General features: G+C 41.8%; 1 protein-coding gene across 1 annotated transcript in view; it reads right to left on the reverse strand.

The window, feature by feature from the left end:
* LOC145391400 (protein N-terminal asparagine amidohydrolase-like) overlaps positions 1-12,708 on the reverse strand; it is a 311,923-nt gene that overhangs the window by 195,157 nt on the left and 104,058 nt on the right. The window lies entirely within an intron of this gene.

The following is a 12,708-nucleotide window of genomic DNA, read 5'->3' on the forward strand; positions in this document are numbered from 1 at the left end:
GCAGGGTAAGATAAGGCCTTCATTAACCCCTTCACTACGAGGGTGCTCTCCTTAGCTGAGGATAATCGCCCGGAGGCAGCTGATATAAAATGATATAAAACGGTTTGGGGCCGATGATGATGATGATGATGACAGTAATATGATAATGATAATGATTAGTAATATCGACACTAATAATGATTCTGGTGGCTGATTACGATAACGTGGTAATGCTTATGGTACCACTACTACTATCACTAATAATAATATTAACGATAACAATAATAATGATAACAATAATACCGTTAGTCTGACGTCACTAACAAGGACGCCAGCAAGTGAAGGCCCTCCACTTGTAATCCAATTCGACCCGCTGTCATCCCTTATTACTGGGTTCATGTTCACGTACCAATGCGCACACGGAAGCACAGGTAAACGCTTGCACATATATAATTATACACACACACTTTTATTCCAGTCACACACACACACACACACACACACACACACACACACATTCTCTCTCTCTCTCTCTCTCTCTCTCTCTCACACACACACACACACACACACACACACACACGCTTTTGCACCACCATCATCATAACAACAACCATAAACGAAGCGACCAAATTACCTTCCCATTCACTCCTGCATATACCACACCACCACAGTCCTTCACCCTCTCGTCCCGATCCTGACTACTCACATTTCCCCTCTACCCAGATTTTTTTCCAGACGTGCAGTTCATGAGCGGCTGATATTTACTTGCTTATACACCTGTCCGAGTGGCTATTCAAAGGCTATTAATTTCCCAGGTAAGGTAATGGCAGGTGACTCAGGACCCAGGCTCTATTTAACAATCTGACTATCAGTTTGCAGTTCTTGGGGCTAACTTTCTGGTATTCATTTTCCTATGACTCATTAATGGCTGAAGAAAATTGTTCCGATCGTGAAGGGGTTTATGGAGACAGGATTAACATTCTTAGGCTCCTATTCTCATCCTCAGCTAAATAAAACCGTCTGGAATGAGCTAGAATAGAACACCATATGGGAGGGTTAAAGGTGTAAATATCCTCACGCATATACCCGGTAACCCGCCACCATCTTCTGAAGCCACCACAGCCACAGTCCTTCAAAAATCTCGTCCCGCTCCTTACTAACCATAATTTTCTCGACGTGCAGTTCAGAAGGGCTAATATTTACTCACTTATACCGCTCTCCGTGTGGCTGTTAAAGGGCTATTAATTTTCCACGCAAGGCAATGGCACGTGACTCATTATGCAGTATACATTTAACCATCTGGCTATCATTTTGGAATCTGCCGCCTCAACGTGTGAATTATCTGAAAATACTATGCAATTCATATAATCTTCGTTTATCTATTATACGTTCATTATCAAATTACTTGAGAGTTATTGTAAAACAAGCTTCTCTTTTTCGCTCTTAAGCAGTGAGGTGTATTGCAACATACGCATTACTGTGTGGTTCATGCATTTGATTTGCCTACACATCTTTCACTACTTTACGCGTTATCACCTGTTAACCATATAACAGTATACTGTACGTATTTTCATTAAAAGAATCTACTCTTTTGTACTCATTCTTTAGTGATGGATATGCAAGTAATTTTCTCATGTGTATACTAATTGGTGATGGTTAATTTAATGTGCACTGAGGAGAAGGAGGAGGAAGAGACTGCCGAGTTGACTGAATATAGGTTGAGAAGTGAATGGTCGCATGTTCGATCCCAGTTGTTAATCATATGCAGCAAGGCTGCATATTAATTAACCATAATATTCGAGGGTTATCCACAACTCTAATGAATGATATTAAACAAACACCAAAGAATTATTAGGCTACTTCGTCCATAATTTTGTAATGCTCAAATAAACGACCTATTAAATATTATTCTGATTTTTTTTTTTATAATATTGCTTGTGTTATGAGCATGTGCGTGTGTATCCTGAATATTCTCAATGTGCCCTCATTACTGTGCAATATTATTCTTACTTTAAAATCATAATTATCCTCACGTCTGCAGCATTAAACATTTATTCTAAAGGTTACCCATCAAATATATTGATCCTTTCAGAGAGAGAGAGAGAGAGAGAATCCTAATGACAAAAAAAAAAAAAAAAATCGTCAGGCGCCAGCAAGAAGGAACAAATTACAAAAGACGTCCTGATCCGGAAGGGAGTTACAGACAGGTTGTGTTGATCATAAAAGTACATCGTGCAGGTGTAAAAGGGTAAGGTGGATAAGGGCTGTGGCTGTGTTTGTGGCTGGGCAGGAGTGGGTCAGGGCTAGGTGAGGGCTATCGACGAGATGATTACTGCAGGCGTGAGTAGGGGCTGGGTTTTGCTGTCGTGAATGTGCGCGTGTGTATGTGTGAGGGGGCTGGTTTTTGTGGGGTCAGGGAGGAAGGGGTGAGGGCTGGCGAGGGTTGGATCTTGTTATGGTGGGTGTGGGGGTCAGCTGTGAGTGAGGGAGATCAAAGAGGGAGTGGTAGTGAGTGGTCAGACCGTGTAGGTGAGTTGACAGGGAAGTGGTGTGAACAGAGATGGTGTGAGTGAGACAGACAGTGGAGTGATAAATGTCTGGGGGTTAATGACTAGGGTAGTTTGAGAGGGAGACGCAGTGGAAGTGAGAGAGCAGGGAGGATTAGAGTGAGTGAGGAAGAGACTGGGAATGAGAGGCTGAGGGCAGAGCGGTTTGTGAGTGAGTGATGAGATGCTGTGAGAGTGACATCTGGGAGTGTTAGAGTGAGTGAGAGAGAGTGTGGGTGAGGTATGGGGGGAGGGGGTCAGTAAGTGACAATGATTAGGCAATGACAGCAACTGTTGAGGGTCAGGGAGTGGGAGTGAGATAACGTGGATGGGGGTGGGGTGGGAGGGAGGCTGGAAGTTAGAATGAGGAGGAATTACACACACACACACACACACACACACACACACACACACACACACACACACACACACACACACACACACACACACACACACACACACACACACACACACACACACACACACACACACACACACACACACACACACACACACACACACACACACAATATAAGGAGGGTATGAAAACAGAGGACAGAAAAACATTTTGATTCTTTAGGCTGATGATATCTTTTTACTCTCCACCAGACAGTCAGAGGAGGGTATTGTTATCAATGGTGTCCGTCCGCAGAGATGGGCAGCAGGGAGGCCGGCCGGGTGTAGAGATTTCGTTTCTGGAGCAAATCTCAGAAAGTATTAAATGCAGAGTCATGAAATTTCACACAGTTATGTCTTATAGTGAACTGTTGCCTTTTAACAGGTAGAATGCTGTGTGTGTGTGTCTTTTATATATATATATATATATATATATATATATATATATATATATATATATATATATAATGAAAAGGAACAAAAAATATCTTTTCTCAGAAATTTCAATGAGCCCTGCACAAGGAATCTGAAGGGACCTTTTTATATTTACCATGGATAAACTAATAAAGTTTTTAAGTTTTAATGTCTCCGTGTTATACAAGGGGGGGAGGGTGAGTTCGGTTATGCGCGTGGTTAGGTGTGCAGGGAGGTGGGGGGGGTGTGCTTGGTCAGATGGAGGGTTGCAACAGGGTAGCATTGCCTATGTCTACATTCTATTTTTGCTGCAACTAGACGATTTTATTCAACTTATGAACTGCCTCTCGTATCTATGGGACTAAGGAAAGCTATACATAACACCAGTTCGAAAATCTCTCTCTTGAATTAAACCGTCCGGAGATTGCAAGAATAAAATCACAAACACGTCGTCTAGTGAAAGAGCCCATCTTTCTCTTTTCCTGTCTTAATTTCCATTTTAGATTTTTTCTTTCCATCATCTCCCCTTTTTATTCCTCTTCAACTTACTCACTCCGATAACGTCTATTACCCTCTGTTCTTAATAATAATCTCTAGACAACTTCCTTTAACTCTGGGAATCCTTTTGTAAGTTTCCGTAATCTCCTGCCTCTTTAACTCGTTTCTTCTTCCTTAGTTTTTGCCTTGCTCCTCAGAACTCTGCTAATTTTTTCGTCTTACTGTTATCTCCCACACTTATCTCTTCCTCCGTTCCTGCATACTCCTATCTTCATTATCTCCCTCTTCCTTCTCGCTTCCTTCCTTTCGTTTCTAAAGTTCTCCACACTTTTTTTTTTTTTTACTATTTTTTCCCTAACGTCTTATTCCCCCATTTTTCTCCTCCGATCCTGCCTTCCTTCCACTATCTCTACCTACAGTTTCTGTCTGGTATTCTTCCTTTTATTTCCCTTTCTGTTCCAACCCTCCCCCCTTTGCTTCTCTCCACTGTTTCATATTTTCTTAACTTCCCTATCTCTCTATCCTTCCTACTTCTTTCCCATCTCTCCATAGACTGTCCGTTCATTTCCCTCCTGTCTTCTTTACTTACTCTTCATATTCTGTCTTCCTCGATCTCTTTCTTCCTTCTATTCTCTTCCAGGGATCTATCGTCTCCCCATTTTCCCCTCAGCCCTCAACTTTTTACATTTCTTAATCCTCTGTTTCCCCCAGCAGTTCCAGACATGTCCTATCTCTTCTACATTCATTTTCTTCCTCTTTCTCCTCTCCTTCTCTCTCCCTTCCTATTCTAAGCATCTCCTTCCACCCACCCACCCTCATTACTAATCCTTATCCCTCCATTTCTCTCCACCGCTCCAGGATTTTTCAGTCTCCTTTACGTCCTTTACCTCCTCTTCCATCCTTTCCAAAGCCCAGTTTTATTATTCCGTTTTCCATTTATTATCCCCGAATCATTCTCCTATCTCCTTCATCTTTATTTTTTCTACTTTGTTCTCTCTCTGCCTGTTCCAAGCATCTAACCCTTCCATCTACCCCCTGGCCTCCTAGTTCCAAGCAAACCCCTCCCGTCTCCGCCTCCTTTCTCCTCTATCCCCTCCCCCTAGTTCCAAGCACCCCCCCTCCCTGTCTAAGCCTCCCCCTCCTCTACCTTCAGAACTCCCTCCCCCCTTAGTTCCAATCATCACCCCCTCCCCGTCTCAGCCTCCCCCTTCTCTGCCACCTTCCCTCCCCCCCCCCCCCGCCGTTCCAAGCACCCCTTTCCCTATCCAGCATCTGCCTCCCTTCTCCTCAAGCTCAGCCCGCCGCCGACCAGTAATCAGCCGGCATAAAGACAACAAACTGTGGTCTTGCGAATTGGCTTCATTCTTCGCCACACAGAATCGCGCCTCCGGGTTGCCCTGAAGTTTTTCCCGGCCGCCCTCCGATGGCGTTAACCCCCTTTCCTACCACCTGACGGGGAGAGATTATTTACCAGAGGGATTTATTTGTTTACTTTCTTCTTGCAACCTCTGGACGATTTTATTTTGCTTTCGCACGGGTGATGGTGTCTCCAGGTCGTCGTCTTCCATTTCTCCTGGCAGCTCCTCGGTGGCGTTAATCCCCTTTCAACCCCTCGAAAGCGCAGGCCCTTTATATTTTATTCTTGCTACCCCCAGACGATTTTATTCAGCTCCATTCTTTGCCCGTTGCCAGAGATGATGCTGAAGATGAAGACTTTGAAATAGCACCTATCGACTGCAAGGGTCATTGAGGTATACAGTCAGTTTTTACCAGGTTCCAAGCTTCCCTTTTACAATACGTCACTGAACAGACGAATTTACATCTAGGTCCCCGGTTGTAAAGCCAGGTAAACAGGGACACGGAGAAAATATATGATGATGAAAACTCTGGATTGGCTTCACACTACCCTTTCTTGTCTTATCTCTTCTTTCTCCCTACCAAATCCAAAATAAAAAGAAAAGGTTAATGGTAAAAGTTAAGATAATGATGGCGTTACGCTTTCCCAGCCACGGTTACACCATTATACTCAGTTACGCTATAAACGGTATTGTCAGACGTGCGTACGCTTCTCCTACGCCAGGGTACAGGCTGCCATAACACGCTCCACTTCAATTTACTCCACTAGCTCCTTCAAGACTCACTTCATATATATTTTTGGGTACCTTTATTTTTCCCTTTCTACCTACCGGTGATCTGATTCACCTTCAGGGCGATCTCTCGTGGGTTAGGAATGCAATCTCCATTAGCCTTTTCAACACTAGCTATGATGCCTTAATCCCTTCAGTCCAGTGACGTAATTTTGTAGTTCATTCTTGCTACTTCCATGTGATTTTATTCAATTTACGATAAACTTTCCAATTAGGGGGTTAGATTATTGCCTTCACTAACCCGTTCAGAACTATGTGTCTTTCCTTCGGTGCATATAATCGTTTGTTCATTAGCGGAGTAAAAAAATATATGAGTGAAGGGTTCATGGTGGGATTTTTACCTGCGTATTGTTCTTGCCACAGCCAGACGATTGGATGTATTTCTCTCTCTCTCTCTCTCTCTCTCTCTCTCTCTCTCTCTCTCTCTCTCTCTCTCTCTCACACACACACACACACACACACACACACACACACACAGGGGGGAAGATCTCACCATTAACCTTCCCAGTAATATGACGTCTTTATTATTTTTTCCTGCCATCACCAAATTGTTATTACATTAAGCTTCGGGGAAAACTGTCGTGATGATGAGACTTAGCACAATCTCCATTAACCCCTTCTGTACGATGACGGATTTTTTTGTATTTCGTTTTCCCAACCGACCCTTTTTAATTTCATTTTCGCGACCGTCCTTTTATATTTCATTTTCTCGACCGTCTTTATTTTCTTTCATTTTCGCGACCATCTTTTTTTTTTTCCGACCGTCTTCTATTTATTTCATTTTCGCGACTCTATTTCCTTATCACAACCATCCTTTTTATTTCATTTTCGCGACTTTCTGTTTCATTTTCGCGACCGTCCTTTTTATTTCATTTTCGCGACTCTATATTTCCTTTTCGCGACCGTCCTTTTTTGCTTCTTTTTCGCGACCGTCAGCTTAGGGAAGACGTCTCATTACTGAAGGAGGTAAAGAAACCCTATCACGGTACACTGTTATTATGGTGGGTACGCGGGTTTGCAGGTGCTTTGATGCTATACAGGGTTACGCAACAGTGTCATTACGCTTTGTTAATTCTTTCACTCCGACGACGTACTTTGTTCCGTTTTATATTTGCTACTTTCAGACGACTATATCTACCTTAGCACAAATTTCTGTAACAGGAGAAAGGGGGGTTTGGTTAGATACAGCCCTCTTTAACTCCCTCACTGCTACGACGTTCTCCTACTCCGAATATAATAAATTGATGTTGAGCTTAATAAAATGAAAAAGAAGTCACCTAAGTGAAGTGGTTGATACACACACACACACACACACACACACACACACACACACACACACACACACACACACACACACACACACACACACACACACACACAGAGCCTGTTCACGTTGAGGCTGAAACTGGACATATTCTAACACAAAACCGGAGGAAAATGGAAAGAAATATCCGTTCCAGGCAAACCGCATAAACTGCCAGACATGATGCAGGTGACACTGAGAGTCGGAGTGCTCAGAATAAAAATAAATAAAGCGGGGTGTTTTCTTTGCCTAATTTATACAGCACCCTACACGACTGGACAACCCGCGTCGGAATATATCAGATTCTGGCTTCAGTGCGAACAGACCCTAACGCAATTTAAAGTTTTGTCATAGTACAGTAGGCTACGTTATCACTATCCTATGGTTGGGGTACTTCCTGTATTATTGTACTTCCTGTATTATTGAAACTGTACAGGTTCTACATAAGATTGCAATGCACCCTTCAAGTTATTCCAAGTTATGTAGTGAAGTGATATTTTTTTGGGGTACAGTATGTGGGAATGTAACTTTTACCACGCAGAGTGACGCTTCCTTATGTTACACAATAAAGTTAGCTAAGAAGTACCATATCTAAAAAACACACAGCGTCACTTAGTTTCTCTATGGAACTCAAATCTACGTCACTTTGAAAAATCCTACAAGACTCTCCACTGAGGGTAAAGTAGACCAAGATGCTCAGTTCACAATACACAAGGACGCGTTTCGCTCCGTTACGCCACACATGTAAAAAAAAAAAACAAAAAAAACACGGGCCACATTACGCCGTCAATTCAACTCGTGACCAGACCCAGCCGTGACGGACGCTCAAGAGCCCACAGTGCCAAGAGTAGGCCAGGCCAGTTGTCCGACATGCCCTTTGCAATTTTCTGGCTCGATTGCATTCTGACTTTCACATGAGTAGTTTAAGTAGTTCCGTATTATTATTATTTTTTTTTTAACCTCCATGGCAAGATATATGGTACAGTCTGGGTCGAAAGTTCGCTTACTTTTTCACTGCGTCTGTTCACACTTAAGAAGGTCCGTAACTTTCCACTCTGACACATCATTTTGAAAACCATGACTTATAGGGAAATAAATACAGTGTATCAATATTTTCTCAGGTGAGGAGTACTAGCCAACAAAAGAGAGTGAAAAACATTAATAGTTAAGTACTGGGCAGACTTTTCTCCCAAACTTTACAATTCCGGAAGAAAATCTTAACACGCGTCACTTACACCATGATCTGCCAGCGCGATTGCCAACCCTAACTTGATATCCTCCTGGAAGGCTAAGCGTGATTTCCCGAGAAAAATAAGTTTTCTAATGGTTGGAAACATCCTTAGTATTCCATCCCAGTTAACACCAGAAGATTTTATTCAGCTGAGAGCGAGTCACGGGAACCTGAGAATGTTAATTCATATTTGGACATTAAAAATGTTTATTCGTGCTTTACAATATATTTAAGTCGTATGTGGGGTCACAATACGTTGAGAAAACTGTAAAACTTTAGGACCTGTCGATTGAGTAAAAAATAAATAAATAAATAAGACTCATTTACTCACTGTCACAGAAGAAACAAGAAACCACGTATCCAGTATCAGTCTTCATGATAAGAATTTAAAACTGACTAACAGACTTTGCGTACATGGGGTATTAACTATAAAGGCAAGGCTAACAGTTTGTGCCGTACCATAATGTAGCAGAGGTATTCCAGGCAACAATCAACTTCCACACCTCTCTCACCCTCTCTATCTCGGATTTCTATTCTCTCGTTTACTGCTTTGAATAACGAGCAAAATAATTGGCAATAAACAGTATAAACAGTCTTTATAAACCTCTGATTTATCGTCACGGCGAGACGTGTAAATGCAAAAATATGACTCCTCCCTCAGAGAAGCAAATATAGCTTCCTGTTCTTCTTATTCTTGGAGAAAATACTGACATAAATCTTCCCATTATATACCTGCCGATCTACAGTGCCCATTATTAACAGTTTTAGTACAATGAAATTTTCTATAACAGACTATATAAATGGAAGGCTTGATTACAGCGTTCATTAACTCCTTTTGTCTGACACGCGTCCGTGGTGAAAGAGGCAACACTGGCATCCTCTCCATTTTATTCCAGCTAACATCAGACGATTTCATTCAGGCTGCGGGAGACACTATGCAGTGATATTTTTCCCATTTTATACCGGCTAACTTCAGACAATTCAGCTCAAGAAAGATGTGGCTCGACAGAAGAAGCTGACAGTGACGTATCTTTATTCCCGTTAGCTCCAGACGATTATATTCAGTCCTGGAGAGGCCCGCTCGAGGTGAAGAGGCAAATACTTGAGGAGGTAATGAGGGTACGGTAAGTCACGACGTGGGGGTATCAGGATTAGCAATATATTTGAGTCGGGGGTTTAATAGGCCCAGGGCTATTAAGGCCTCCTGGACTATCAAGTTGAAATCAATAAATGTTAAAAGGGAGAACCGGTTTAACAAAGTTCCCCGATCGTAGCATTTAAGCGGAAAATAAACCTGGGAAAAAACTAAGCCTAAGAAGGGGTTGCGAACATAACATATAAGTGGTAATGGAAAATACCTAAAAAATCCATTAGGTCCGGGGAAGCTTCGGGATCATAAAAGTTTAATTCTTTCAATCTAACAACGGATTTATTTTTACTTTTCCCATTTTCAGATAATTATATTCAGGTTAAGAAAGACCTCTTGCACTGAAGCGGTTAATGAAGAGATTATTTAATTCCTCCAGGTGAATAAGACCATCTAAAAGCGGCAGAATTAATAACATGTCATCGGAGTGAAGCGGCTAAGTGGTAAGCGATAATGCCTTATAATTTAACGTTATGGAAAGTTTCACAGTCACAACAATTAAGTGGCAAGAAAATAACGCTGGAAAAAAAATGAAATTAGGAAAAGATTATGTCTGTTTCAAGTCCTTTGAGTTCAGGAAAGTTGTATGATTCTAACACTCAAGTTGTAAATAAAATAACCTGAGGAAATTTATGTTCAGGAGAGTATCACAATCGCAACACTTAAGCGCCAAAAGATAACACATGGAAATTTTACAGCAAAGGTTGGCGGTCATAACTGGTTTAAAATAATGGCTGCAAATGTTTAAATACAGCAAAGTTTCGGGATCACAACACTCAGGCGGCGAGAGATAATACCTGAGAAATTTTACGACTAGCCGGGTGGGGCGGGGCGGTGCAACAAAAGCTAGCGAGCGAGCGCAGGTGACCTTTCCAACGAGTTTACCCGTAGTAGTGGCGGCAGCTGCTTCGTGACCAGCCCGCACTCAGCCAGGTGTGTGTGTGTGTGTGTGTGTGTGTGTGTGTGTGTGTGTGTGTGTGTGTGTGTGTGTGTGTGTGTGTGTGTGTGTGTGTAAGAACAACTGGTGTGTGTGCGTGGCGTACAGTACTCATATGTATGTATGAATATACAGTATGTATGTATGTATTTGTAGTGTAAGTTTGCATGCATACTCGTGTAGTCGTACGTATATGTATGAATGTATGTTTACATGTATGTATGAGCGGTTTAAGTGTGTATGTATGTATATATGTATGTATGTATGTACTGTACGTATGCGTGGTATATGTACCTATGTATGTATCCATGTATGTATGTATGTGTGTGTGTGTGTGTGTGTGTGTGTGTGTGTGTGTGTGTGTGTGTGTGTGTGTGTGTGTGTGTAATCTACCCTCATCATTTTCTAACAACACATGAAGGATGCCCATACTACAATCAGGAAGCCTACAATGCCTTCTATGATCCTGCACGCCCATTCTGGTGTTTAGCATATTTGTATATCCAGCTCTCTTGCTTAATTTTCTCTTATTCTCCCAGTCTTCTCTTATATCCTTACTTTCTCTTAATCCCCCATGTCTTATTTCCTTATTCGAACTTATTCCCCTACCTCTCCTTATTCTACTTTTCTCAGTCTGTTTTTTGTCCTCTTATACCCTCTTATATTTCATTTCCTTATTCTCCTTATATCTTTATTCTTTTACTCCCTTATTCTGCGTTTCTTATTTTCTTATTCTCAGTCTGCTATTAACCTGCGCCTTTTCTCCCCCTTATGTGAACATGGAACTCACCCAGTTTAATATACCAGAGTTCACCATACAAGTTTCTCTGATGTACTGCGATTTAAGGCATTTTAGATCTTTGGGGTACTTTCTTTGATGTTCTAATTCAGTCTCATCCTCTAAATCTACCTCATCCCCAACCAGTTCTAATCCAAAGCTCAATTCCATATTCCCAACTACTTTCTCTAATTCTCATCCCCAACTTGACCCCATCCTTAAGTTATTTCTCTCATCCCCCTCCCCAGCACATCTGAGTCAGTCACATCCCCGTCCCCATCTCGTCCCTATTTCCAATTTATCTTCATCTTCAACTCGTCCTCATTCCCAAAACAAGTTACTCTTCTTCCTCGTCCCCATTCCAAAACGCCTTACAGATATTTACATTCTTCGGTCCCGTCGAAACACATATCATATCCCCTCGCACTATTTTATTCTCCCTCCTCGTCCCATCCCCAACTCCTCCCAGCTTGTTCTACCTCCTCGTCCCATCTCCAACTCGTCCCAGTTTATCCTCCCTTCTCGTCCCATCCCCAGTTTACTTTTAATTCTCATTCCTCGTCCCATCCCAAACGCATCTTATCTCTTTCCTCGTTCTCATTCCCAACACAGCTTATTCTCTCCGCTCATCATCTTCCCAATTCTTCCCAGCATCCTAAGCACATCTTCTTCCTCATCCCCACCCGTTTCGCAGCTTGCTCTCCCTCCCCACCATCCCCAACTCTACCCAGCATCCCCAGCCCACCCCAGCCCTTGCCCACAGCCCGCCAGAGCAAACATCAGCCCGCCACTCACCAGGAAATCTGAGTATATATGCTTGTCAGTTTGCATGCGTCCCGGCCAAACTTCACTCGCCATTAAACGTAATGCAATAAAAGAAGGCGATTAGTTTTCAATTCGATTTTAAGTCGGAAAAGATGTCAGTTTGATTTTCTTTTGTTCAGCTGTATATTTGAAATGAAAGTTGTGTATTCCATCTTAAGTCAAGAAATCAACGTTACCCTCTGCCTATTATTTTCTGGCAGCTTTTTAAACAGAAAAAGTGCATATTAGTTTCTGTGTAAATCGGTACTGAAATCAGCCACCAAGTTGGGGGCTATGTATTTATATATATTTTTCTTAAAAATCAAAGTTGTGCATTTTTTTTTTTTTTTACTTATCTGCACATCAGAAATACAACCTCGTATTTCCGGTTTATTAACTTTAATTTCAGAAACAAAAATTACCTATTATGTTTATATATTAAACTTCATAAGTAAATGTTTTGATTTTTTTTTTTTAATCAACGCCACGTAAATAGAGATGAGGGTAAAATACTTTATAACTAGATCG

The sequence above is a fragment of the Coenobita brevimanus genome, chromosome 18 (genome assembly GCF_032717465.1).
Source record: "Coenobita brevimanus isolate Jiangsu-jjx chromosome 18, ASM3271746v2, whole genome shotgun sequence".
NCBI classification, from domain to species: Eukaryota; Metazoa; Arthropoda; class Malacostraca; order Decapoda; family Coenobitidae; genus Coenobita; species Coenobita brevimanus.